Raw genomic sequence first — 13124 nt, forward strand, 5'->3', positions numbered from 1 at the left:
TTCCAGTCAGTCCTTTAGCCAACAGCAGCTGTATTCCTAAGTCTAGATGATACTACCAGAAGAACTGTCCAATGATCTCAGGCCAGATCACTGACTCACAGAACAGTAAACTAATATGTGCTGATTATTTTGAGCACATATTTCCTTTTAGAGTGGCAAGAATTAGGCCCAGTATAAATTTGTGAGCCTGGGTCAGATCTGCAGACCTCATTTTTTTTCTTCCCTCTATCAAGCGAAATAAAGACTAAAACCAAAAAACCACGGAGAAGGTAGCTGACTGCATAAATTTATGACCTCTGCCTTAGAGGAAAGCAAATGAGACAAACCATGTTGAAGACTCCTTTCCTTTCTGTGCTAATTAGAAAATTCTGACAAATGAGTAGCTCATCACCGGATTACCATCAAAACTCAATGAAGTGAAAATGATTTTGATTCATGGAGAAATGGAAGGAAATTGAAATGAACCAGAGTCGGCATTCTCTCTTCAGCAAGACTGTCACACTTTTGCCTGAAAAGAGGCCATCAGTCAGCCTTGCCGAGCCTCTTGAGACTTGCTCTCCAACCCCACTTTCTTCACAGTTAGCCCACGATAGCCCAGGTTCATGGTTTTGCTTTGTCTACCAGGTTCTGTTTCTCTGCCAGTGATGAGTAAACTAGAAACAGAAGAGAAAGGGAGCACAGTCTGTGGTGATAGTAATAGTCTTCCCCTCACCTGGGTCCGGAAGACCCCCCGGAGGAGGGCATGGCAACCCACTCCACTATTCTTGCCTGGAGAATCCCATGGACAGAAGAGCCTGGAGGGCTGCAGTCCATGGGGTCACATAGAGTTGGACATGACTAAGCACCACCACAACCTATCATATAGTTTTTTCCCCACCAGTCCATCTTGGGAGTTACATAGCCAAAGATTCAAACAAGCCTCACTTCTATAAGCCAGGAGTCACTTTCTTGGAGTAAGCACAGAGGTCTTCCCAAGTGGTGAATTAGTCATCTGTATCATTCAAAAAAGGAGCGGCATGCCCAATGCTGGTGGGAGGAAGGGGGCAGGGTTATCTCCCCCTGGCCCCCAGCTCCGAGGCCTGACTCTGCCCCATTTTCACACGGTCATCATTGTGAGATCCCTGCTCAAGGTTGATGATCGTATTCCACTTTTTCTCTTCTTATAAGACCCACACATTTTTTTGGTCTTCTAGCAGGCAGGAACCTGTCACTTTGTTTTGAATTCTGCAGAGTTGTCTAGTACTGGTCCGGCTCCAGAGGGGAGAGCAAAGACGCCATTGGGAGTTCCTAAAGGCTGAGAGCTGGTACAGAAACATACTTCACAGTGGACTGGTTATTTATGATGCCCTCAAAGTAGCAGGTCTCAAAGATGTATTTCTTCTCACCCCATCCCTCCATCAGTAGATTTGGAAATTTACCTACACCCAAAGTTGTCTCTGGAGATAAAGGTTAAGGGATGACTGCAGTGTAGACAGGCTTTGGGTAGATTTGCTTCAAGACATTCACCTCATTAAGGATTCCCCTCACAAAGGAACTTCACAATGTATTAAATAACTGGAGACAAGCTTGGGGGTGAGCTTGGGCAGGGATAAAAGGGGAAAATGGAAATATATTCCCCATGACATTGCTTGTGTTCTTGCCTGCAATTCTGATCTAGTGCTTGTTTAAGTATTTAATTCTTACTGATCTGGTGTGTTTTTTTTTTTACTCATAATGAAATTGTGGCTTCCCTGAGGTTAACAAACTTACTTCTTTCTTCTCTGAATCCTTCATATGATTGAGCACAACATAAGCTAGATAGCAAACTCTGTGAAGACAGATGATATATCTGTCTTGTTTACAATCATATCTCATATGTAGTAGAATATCTGGTACATAGTAGGTACTGAATAAATGCTGAATGGATGCCTAGGTGTAGCCATCTGATAGCTTATAACAGCTGTTGATCAAAAGAATAAACTGATGAATTGAAGTCCGGTGCTGGTCCACTTGGAAAGCCTGGAGGTATGCATGTGATTGCAATACAGCCCCCAGGATGCAGGGCTACTAAAAGCATACGGATGCTTGTATCATTCATGTACAGAAGCCCATGATTTTCATTGCTTCCTGGTTATTAAAAATTACTTCAATCATTTTCAATTCATTTCAGTCCTTTGCTTAGCTTGTCTGCTTTAGGGTTTCGTTTCCCACTAATGGGGCTGGCTGTCTCTCGGCTCGATGTGACACTACTCTAAAGACCTTGGAACAGTTTCCATGGTTACTTCTTCTGGAATTTTCCCTTTGGAAACCTTGTGTTCTTTCCTTACCTTTAACTTCCATCTCAGAAATTTAAATACATACCTTAGGGTTCTCGGGAGTGTTCGTGCTTTCCCTGGAAACATTTCAAACCACAGAGCAGAGAATCAGGGCCTGCACACTGCCTTTCTTCTGTTCTGTACGGAAAGGGGGCAGATGGTTTGATGCTGAAACTCTTCAAAGCCCAGAGATCCAGAAATTTCCCGTGAAAAACACACAAAAGACCCCCCAGGTTGCCAAAGCCACTGTCTCCTTATTTCAGTTGGATTCGTATCACAAAAATGAGCATTGCCACCATAATCAAAGCCTTTTCTTCTTTTCTTTTCGCTTTTTAAGATGAGTCTTCCTGCTAAACTAATTTCTGGTGCGTCTCGCCTTGAAGTGCCTTAAACGCATGTTGGTGACCAAGAAGAAACTCAGAAAAGAGGAAGGCCTAGTGGAGATGCGGAGACAAAGGTGATTGCTTTTCTTTAAGAGGAACTTCAAAAGCGAAACAGATTTCTGAATTACATTTTATTCTGTGGAATCCTCCACTCTTTCTTCTCCTGGGATTATTATCTAAGATCTAGACAGAAGAAGACTGCTAGGGAATCTAGTTCTGATTCAGACTCACTTGGGTGCACCTGGGATGCACCTGTGGCTCCCAGGGGATTTCAGTGTAAGCGGTATGCAGTCAACAATGCAAAACCACCCCGGGGGAGCAGCCTCCTCTTTCTGGCCCCCTCCCCTCCACGTGTCTCTGCCTGGCTCTCCAGCATCCTCTCTGCGCTCTCATCTCCCCTCACCACCCCTCACTGTTTCTGCAAACAGCTCCCAGCAAAGTCTCTTTGCAGCTTCCGAAGGCCCAGACATCAAACATGAGAAGGAACCATTCCTGATTCTTTCCCGTGAAATCCAGTGCCCTGGCCTGTCATACATGTGTATCCCAGAAGACTCTGCAGCCACACTCACCTCCTGGCCTCAGCACTTCACAGCGCTGTGATCTTGGGCAAGCTGCTTCACCTCTCTTTACATTTGTGTCCTCATCAGTGAAGTGGGCATGATGGTTATCCTGGTGCCTGGCCGCTCCGAGCACCAAATGGGCAAGCTGTGTAAAGAACTTCATCTGTGTGTGGCACATAGTAAGTACCTGAAAGTGTAGTCTGTTATTATTATCCACGTCAAGGTTGCTTTTCTTTGTGGGCTGAGGACTGCCTCGGTCATGGTCCTGCTGCTTTGGGGCAGTGTAGTTTTAGGGCACCTTCCATGACCTATGTGAGCCTCAATTTCTCCAGGACAGTTGGGAAGGTTAAATGGCTACTGGGAGTGCAGGTGCTTGAAAATAATAATCATATATTTTCCTTTGTACTCTTTATAATCAAGTCTGGATAACATTCACATCTTCTTTCTCTCCTGTTTTTTTTTCTATCATTTTTTTTTCTTTCCTTTGTTCTTTGATTCCCTTTCTCCACCTCTGACACTTAATTCCTGATGTTCCTTTTTCCTACTTAATCTCTTATAATTCTCATTTTATAAAAGGGGCCTGAATAACCCTTGAAAACCACTTTCTAGCTACCCCCTATCAGACCTTACTTTGGTGAGAGAGAGAGTGGCTGAAGGGAGGAGCCCAGTAGTTATTCTGGGGTGCAGATCTGGGGCAGCAAGGACCTAGCATAGGGCTCTTATTTCCCCTCTGCTCACTGGCCGCCCATCCTCCTCAGCCTGCTTGCTGACCACCACTTCTGGGGCTGTTGCAGATCCTTCCCATGGTCTGGAACATGATTTTACAGCAGCTCTGGTCTTCTTTCCTGCTGTCTCCACCATATATGACCACAAAGGATGTTGGTGCCAGGGATAAAACAGCCATTGTCTTCCCTCCTGTACCAGTTAGCTTTTGCATCACAAACTATCCCCAAACTTGTGAAAATAGTGAAACTATAGTTACTCAGTTGTGTCTAACTCTTGGCAACCCCATGGACTTTAATCTGCCAGACTCCTCTGTCCATGAGATTTTCCAGGCAAGAATACTAAAGTGGGTTGCTGTTCCCTTCTTCAGGAGATCTTTCCAACCCAGGGATGGAACCCAGGTTTCCCACAATGCAGATAGATTTTTTTTTACCATCTGAGCCACCAGGGATCTTAGTGGCTTACAACAATAAGCTATTTACTTAGTTTATAGGGTTGGTAGTTTGGTCTGGACTCAGTGGGGTGGTCCTACTGCTGTCTTGACAGGACTCACTCATGTGCCTGCAGTCAGCTGCCACCCAGATGAGTGTTCTGCTTCTGAGGGTTGATTGTATAGATAAAGGAGGTGACTGGATCATATGTTTCTTATCCATCAGGCTAACCCAGGCTTTTTCATATGGAGGTGGTGGAAGGGACTTCAGTAACAGTAAATATGAGGGAAATCACCAGTATCTGAATATTTTTCAAGTCTCTGCTTCTATCACAGTTGCTGTTGTTCCTTTGGCCAAAGCAAGTCACGTGGCCAAGTTCAGAGTCAGTATGGGAGATGTAAGGGCTAGATTGATATAGACATATAGAGGAAAAAATTGGGGGTCATTACTCCAATAGTCGACCATGTCTCCTGTGGCAACTAATTCCAAAATCTCCCTCACATATTTTTTTCCCATAGGGCCTAAGAGCCCTCGTGAAAATAAGGACATCTGGTGTGACATCTGAGAATTCACAAATTGGATATGAACATTGGTTCCTCAAAATAATACACGAGCCCTCTGTCAGCTTGCCTTCAAATGCAAGAGTATGCTTCTGTAAGAAAATCCAGGCTTTGAAAACATCTACATTAGCAGTGGCTCTTAAGTCGTGTATGTGTGTGTAGGTAGGTAGGAGGGCAATTATAAATTCCTTTCAAAACCTAATGAAAGCTTAGTTATCTTCTCAGAGAAATTCACATTTACACATAGAATGTTGCTTCTAATTTCATGGGATTCACGGATTCCCTGAAGCCAAATTCCAATTTAAGGAATCACTCATCACAGGGAGAATATATACTTTTATAATAAAATTCCTCTGAACCCAAAAGGATTTGCCATGGGCTTGCTTATTTAAAGGAAGACTTATTGTTGAAAGTGATTCATAAGCTATCATGACCTCAGGTTTATCCAGAACACTTCCATCTAATTTAGTTCACTTGCTCTTCAACGTAGAAAAATTTCAGTTTCCACACGACTTTTTAGGAGTTGTATTAATTAAAGGCCAGATGGGCTCATTTAGATGTGCTCCTGTGTCTCTCCAGGCTCATTCTTACAGACATTACGTGCATAATGACGCTATGCTAGAGAATGTGGCCAAGCCCAAGTGAAATATATGGGCCATTAAGAACATTTGTGAATTAAAATCATTCTCTCATAAGTACTTTTTTAAACAAAGTTCTAAAGCATAAGGACTTTATCATATCATATTGGACTTAATCTGATAGGTTGGCTCTAGGGTTGGTGGAAACAGTGGCTCAACAACACAGTGACCCTAGTTCATTTCTTTCATATTCTGTTGTATTTTCTTCATGATTCCAAGAGGATTATGGCAATTCCAGATGTTTCGTGCAGGTAACAATGTCCAGAAGCAGAAAAAAGATCCCTTTTCATGAGCAAGGCCTACCTTGCCCTGGGCATTCCCCAAGTCTCCTTGGCCAGTGTTGCCTACCCAAGCAACGTCTAAATCAGTCACATGCAAGGGAAAGGCTAGCCCCTGATAGGGTTAGACCCAAAAGTACTTCTCCTTTGATCTTGACCTGTCTGAAGAACATGCCTTTTTCTGAAAGTTAAAAAAAAAAAAAATCAGTGTGTTCCTGATAAGAAGGGGATGGAATAGCCATTGGCTGAGCAATCCACAGTGTCTGCCTCAGTGCTCTTTTCTTTAAGACTCATTTTGCATGGTAACCTGCCCTTTCATGGAGCAAGAGAGAAATGGTTTTGCTAACATAAGTCATAGGAGAAGAGACTTCTGAAATAGCACCAAGACTGACTCCTGAACAATTGGAAGTTAATGATCGCCAGAGAGTGGGAAAACAAAGAGTAATGACTGCAACATGAGGGAACTGAGGAAAAGATGTTGGATAGTCATATAGTTTGGGTGAGAGAAGAGAGGGGAGAGGATTGTAGTGCGGAAAAGAGATGAAGAGTGATGCATCAGTGTATAGAAATGATACAGAGACCTGTATAGTACAGGGAGCTCTACTTAATATTCTGTAATGGCCTATATGGGAAAAGAGCCTGAAAAAGAGTGGATATATGTTTATGTATGACTGAATCACTTTGCAGTCCACTTGACACTAACACAACATTGTACATCAGCTATGTGTGTCTGCTCAGTAAGTCATGTCTGACTCTTTGTGACTCCCTGGGCTATAGCCTGCCAGGCTCCTCTGTCCATGGGATTTCCCAGGCACAGATATTTAAGAGAACAATGCGTCGGGATTACAGCAGAACATGATAGAGAAGAATGTCAAGTGCCTCACACATTGTATTCAGCAGAATGGCGGAAGAGTCTTTGATGGGGGATGGTTTGGCACGGCAGCAAGAGAGTGGGGCCAACATACAGGCTGGCTGCTGAGAGCAGATGCTGTTAACACCTTGCTTATGGTCCAGGGTGCTGTTGGGGCACTCCGGCCCCCTTCCACCTGCCAGCATCCACATCTCCAGACTGGAGGGGCTCATTCCTGCCCCCTCCAGCCCCCACAGCTGCGCACCCAGGGAGTGGCTCTCAATGAATGACTCGCAGGAACTGGTCCACAAATAGAGCAGTTCCCTCACTCTTTGTTTGGGGTGATTCTGAGCTGAGGGCCTCATGCTCATACTGTTTCTGCAGAATGAGGTTCCCACTGCCCACAGTGGCGGCCAGGTTAGCAATGCACCCTGCCGTGGCTGCCCTTCCTTCCCAGCTTTAGTCCTCCTGCTTCCCTGCCCTTCTTGCCTCTGCCTCCTGAATAAACTAGTGGCACCTGAAGTCTGGGATCCTGGTCCGCTTTATGCACATTGTTTTGTTCAGTCACTCTAGCAATCCTATGGGTAGTATGTAGTATCAGCTCCCACTGATGGATGAAGTCACAGACTCAAGCCAGTCAAGTGACCTCAAGTTCCTTCAGCAGGTCAATAGCAGTGCTTAGACTGAAATCTGGGTCTGTCTGGTGAAAGCTCTTTCCCTGATAACTATTTGTATCTTGGTACTGTTGAACAAGAAAATGCAAAGATGGGAGGGCCTGGATAAAACCAAGAACTGTGGAGCTGTGGCACCCCGTGTCCATAACCTTCCCTTGGTGGCCACTAGTTGCTTTGGGATTTCCAGCTCTTAGGCCTTGCCGGGCTAAAGCTCAAACAGCTCATGCAGTGTACCTGTTTATGAGCATGATGACATGAAGCATCTCAAAGGCTATAATCATCCACAGTGATCAGGGGTCCATAGAAGATATGGACCCTGGCTTCAAATTACAGTCTGACCCAGAACTGATAGGAGAACTCAAGCTCTGCCGACCGTCACCTGGTAGTGCTGACTACATGGAAGAACTTGACGAGTGATACACTTTATATGTGGCTGAGCTATTGAGAGAGAGTATAGATGGACAGGTTAAAAAATGGACTTTGGAGTGTGTCATGCCTGGGCCAGAATCTTACTCTACCATGTTCTGTTTCCAGCATGCTGGCAGCTTCCCACCTCAAGAGCCCAAATCTTCATTTCTTTGCTGTGAGCAGTCTCTAACACCACTGAAATCTGCTTAGCCACAAGTAGGTACAACCCAGAGCTGTGGAGGAGTTAACATTCCTGAGGACTCCTCAACCAATGAGGAATTGGAGTCAGTATAAATGCTGCCGCCTCTCCATCCTCAGGTGGGATGATTCTGACATGTGTTTCACGTGATTTATCAAAGGATCCCCATCAGAGTTGAGGTTCAGTTGCCTAGAGCTGTAATCCATTCATTAATGAGCTCTTTAATTGATTTTTGTCCTTTCCCTTTATCACTATCACCACATTCCTTAATTTTCTTAAGCCTGTGAAATTAGGAAAACATCTTCATCACGGGGTTGTTATGAGTATTAAATGAGCTCCTCTGTATAGAGTGCTCTCTACATAATACACGTAGGATCATGGTGTTAGTTAGATTTTTCATCCCTTCTTTTCAGCCTTTAGGCTCCATTGCTGCAGTTCCAGTTCCTCCACTAGGTGGCAGAATATCAACAGTCATCATCCATGGAAGGCATGCCTCTTAGAAAGAGTAAGTAAAATAAGTAAATAAGAGATCCCAAGGGACGATGGTCAGTGTGACTTGAGAAGGGCAAGCCTATGATTAAAACCCAATCTAAAGAAAGAAAGCAGTGCCCTGAAATTCCAGCCTCAGTCAGATTGGTGTCTGATTCAAGGCTTTGAAAGGTAGAGATTGTTGGACGAATTCCCAAAGCAACATGGGGAACCTGTATGAGAGAAGCAGGTAGAGTCTGTTTGCAAGAAATTACTGGGTGCTACTTTCCCAGGCCTGGGGTAATCCTAAGTCATGGGAGATGACTAGAAGGTGGAGAGATGGCAAGGAGCCAGGGTAAAAACCAAACAATCACCTGAACAAAGTAGATGTTGATAAGATCCTCCAGTCAGCTTGAGACAGAATCTTTCAGGATTATTTGGAATTCTTTTTGTTAAGATGTTCACAGAATTGGACAAACCATACCAGCTGGGGGTTCATCAATTCTGGTTTGTTGATGGGCAGAATGGGGCATTTATCTGCTGGCTTCAGTCCCTCACTGGTTGTGGGTTTACCCTGTGGCATCAACTCCACTTGACTTGCCAGGAGATAAGATGCTGGCAGTCGAAGCTGCTTGCCTGTTGGAAACTGTCTACCATATCTGCTGATGAATTCAGGTGGGCAAATGAGATACGGCATGAGGTCATCCACAGTGACTGCTACAGCAGTGCTTCTCAGATTTTAGTGGATATACAAATTACCTTGTGTCTTGTTAAAACGCAGATTCTGATTCTGTAGGTCTTGGGTGGAGGCTGAGATTCTGTAATCCTAACAAGCTCCCAGATGATGTTGATGCTGCCGATCCATAGATCACATTTTGAGAAGCAAAGGCTATGTTGTTCTTTAAACCAGTCCTGCCATTTCTTTCATCCTCCCACACCATATTGGAGGCACCAGCATCCCTGAGCCTTGCTCTTCACATCTCTGGACCTCAATGTCTTCATCTTTGAAATGGAGCTCTTGGATGAGATGTGTTTAACTAGGGTGGTGGATGTGGGGAGGAGCAGAGGGAGGAGTTTTGAAATAGCCTTTCAGTGTTTAGAAAACATTAAGATTGTGGTGTTTTTTTTTTTTTTTTAATAAAACTACCCCAAAAGCAAAGTAGGAACAAATCTGAGCTGGGTAAGATCCACAGAAGCCAGCCAGCTCCATGTTCCTAAAATATTCATATCTTCTGGGAGTGGGGGATAGTGTTGTAGTTTCCTGAAGGGTAGCCTAGAGATTTGTTTTTATATAAAAAGGGGGTATTGGTTCTGAAAGACTGACTGGATTTGATAATCTGTGAGACCTCATCCAGGTCTAATATTTTTCAGCTGAATTTTACATTAATCACTTCTGTTATACTATCAAATTGCTAATTTGTGTCTTTCTTCCCTACTGATCTAGAAGCTTCTCTAACCAGGGACTCATTTCCATCTGTCTCACCCATTCTAGTGCCTGGCACCCAGCTAATGCTTAGTAAATCATTGAATGTATGGGTGAATCTGTAGATTCCTTCCAGGTCTAAAAAAATTGTGACAGCATGAGCTTCAACCACACACTGACTTTTTGAAAGGGCTTTTTAAAGAAATATTTTTGTACCTATATAGATGGGGAAAAAATGGAAACAGTGACAGACTATCTTCTTGGGCTCCAGAATCACTTCAGACTGTGACTGCAACCATGAAATTAAAAGACACTTGCTCCTTGGAAGAAAAGCTATGACAAACCTAGGCAGCATATTAAAAAGCAGAGACATTACTTTGCTGACAAAGGTCTGTATAGTCAAAGCTATGGTTTTTCCAATAGTCATATATGGATGTGAGAGTTGGACTGTAAAGAAAGCTGAGTGCTGAAGAATTGATGCTTTTGAACTGTGGTGTTGGAGAAGACTCTTGAGAGTCCCTCGGACTGCAAGGAGATCCAACCAGTCCATCCTAAAGGAAATCAGTCCTGAATATTCATTGGAAGACTGATGCTGAAGCTGAAACTCCAATACTTTGGCCACCTGATGCAAAAAACTGACTCATTTGAAAAGACCCTGATGCTGGGAAAGATTGAAGGCAGGATAAGGGGACGCCAGAGGATGAGATGGGTGCATGGCATCACCGACTCAATGGACATGAGTTTGAGCAAGATGCAGCCCGTGCGGTCGCAAAGAATCAGACACAACAGAGTGACTGAACTGAACTGATGGTACTGTCTCCTTTGAAGCTTTATGTTACAGAATTCTAGCCACATACAACCCCTTGTCCAGTATTTAATAACCCTGTTAATTAATGTGAGCTCCTCCAGAGCAGATACATTTCACGACATCCCAGTGATGATTCTTTGGCTGGAGAATTGTTGGAAAATGATTCTTTGGAGGAAGAAACATCTGCCCTGGTTTGCTGTGGAAGAGGATTCTGTGCAGTACATTTGGATGGGCTCTGCCTGATTGAGCTTGCCAGGGAGGGGGCGGAGGCACCACTAATTACATATCTTGCATTATGAGTTGGAAATAGATACACAGAGCAAATGTTCTGGCCCACAAAGCCTCAAAAAGCGATGAAAGCAACATAGACTTCAAGTTCATTTTCAAAATTCCCAACATTGCAGAGCAGACATACAGTTTTTTCTCTTTTTCACGTGGCACTTAAGACACAGAAGAGTGAACCAACAGAGGATCTGGAGACCTACTTGTAAATTCAGAAAAGAAAAAACCCACAGTGGCAAAAAGGATATAGAAAGTGACAATGTTAACATGATTTCCACTGGAGGTATTAATTAGTAACTCCCTTGGGCCCTTGATATTCTTGAAACGGGTCAGCACCCTTACTTGACTTAGACAAATTTGATTGCTCTCAGAAATTGCCCTTCTCTAGGTGGGTCTTAGTTATTTAAAGATCACAGAGACCTTCCTACAAGGAAGACGAGTAGTACAAGCAGCGAGCAGAATGAGGAGCCCTGCCCCTAGGTTCAGATGAGGAAACCTAGTATTTACAGGACTGGGAGGCCATCCTGGCAGCAGCCCATTAAGATAAAATCTGGTAGTGTTTGGACAGCAGCAAGCTTAAGAAAAACCATCAGTGGTATGCAGGTGGCCAGTGGCTAAATATCTGGGGCAGAAATCATTGGGTTCCTTTTCCCAGCCTCCTTTGCAGTTTGGTGTGGCCATGGGACTGAGTCCTAGCTAACAGAATGTGAGATGCACTGTTTCCTGGCCTATAAATGCTGCCCACATGCAATCCTTTAAGTTCTGTCCCCTTCTAGCTTGATACTGATAGAAAAGGTGACTTTTGAACTGTAGAGTATGGCAGAACCACAAGTTGGAAGGAGCATGGGTCACCAGTACTTGGAGGAGAGAGCTCCCTGTCAGTTAGGACTTTATGTGAGTGAGAGATAAACCTTTATTGTATACAAAGGCATTGAGATATGTGGGTTTATCTATTCCTTAGTTTGATACCTAGTCTTTGTCTTTATTAATAAAGGGATTGTAGGGAAAACAAAGGAGGGTGTTACTTTGCTGTTCTTTCCTGGAAAGTGAAGTTGCTCAGTCATGTCCGACTCTTTGCAACCCCTTTGACTATAACCTACCAGGCTCCTCCATCCATGGGATTTTCCAGGCAAGAATACTGGAGTGGGTTGCCATTTCCTTCTCCAGGAGATCTTCCCGACCCAGAGATTGAACCTGGGTCTCCCACATTTTAGGCAGATGCTTTACCGTCTGAGCCACCAGGGAAGTCATGACCCTATAGGAGGGATTTTTGTCAAACTGGAACATGTACATGAATGAGAAAGAAGAGCGACAGCACTGCCCCAAAGTGGAATGGCCTTTCTTACCAAGTAGAGCTTTGTCCATCTTTAGTGGGTACTGTTGAGTTACCACTGAGTATCCATTTGCCCTGCTTCCCCAGTTCTTGGAATACAGAACCCCAATTTTGTCAAAGTATCGTTTGGTATCTGGCATTCTCTTAGTAGTTCTTACTGGTCCAGAAGTTGGTATACCATAAACTTGCCCAGTCAGACCTAAAGGAAGGTCTGTATCTCATGGTTGGGAAAGAGATTGTCCCTGTCTACTGCTGGACATGCATCAGGACTCATTAGCCTGGGTTGTGAATAATCCTGGGGAAGTTGACCGCCAAACCAGGAATGTGTGTATTGGACAGTTACATGCCTGGAGAATATACTTCTGTTGTGTTAAGCCATTAAACTTTGAGGTTTGTGATATCACTTAGTATTGCCCGACTAACATATCCCCATTGGGCATAGTTTTAGTAGGAGGGCAGTAGCTATCTAAGCCTCCTGCTGATGGTCTGATTATAGAAGGCAAGGGGGACAGTTCCTCCTTCTGTCTTACCCTTGGTCCTCTAAGGTTTAAATAGATGGTTAGACACTTGCTCCTGGGACATTGTTGTTCTTCACTTGTTAAGTCGCGTCCGACTCTGGGACCCCATGGACTGCAGCATGCCAGGCTTCCCTGTCCTTCACTATCTCCCAGATGGAGTTTGCTCAAACTCGTGTCCATTGAGTTGGTGATACTATGTAACCATCTCATCCTCTGTCCCCCTCTTCTCTTGCCCTCAATCTTTCCCAGCGTCAGGATCTTTTCCAGTGAGCTGGCTCTTTGCATCAGGTGGCC

The sequence above is a fragment of the Muntiacus reevesi genome, chromosome X (assembly GCF_963930625.1).
Source record: "Muntiacus reevesi chromosome X, mMunRee1.1, whole genome shotgun sequence".
Lineage (NCBI taxonomy): Eukaryota > Metazoa > Chordata > Mammalia > Artiodactyla > Cervidae > Muntiacus > Muntiacus reevesi.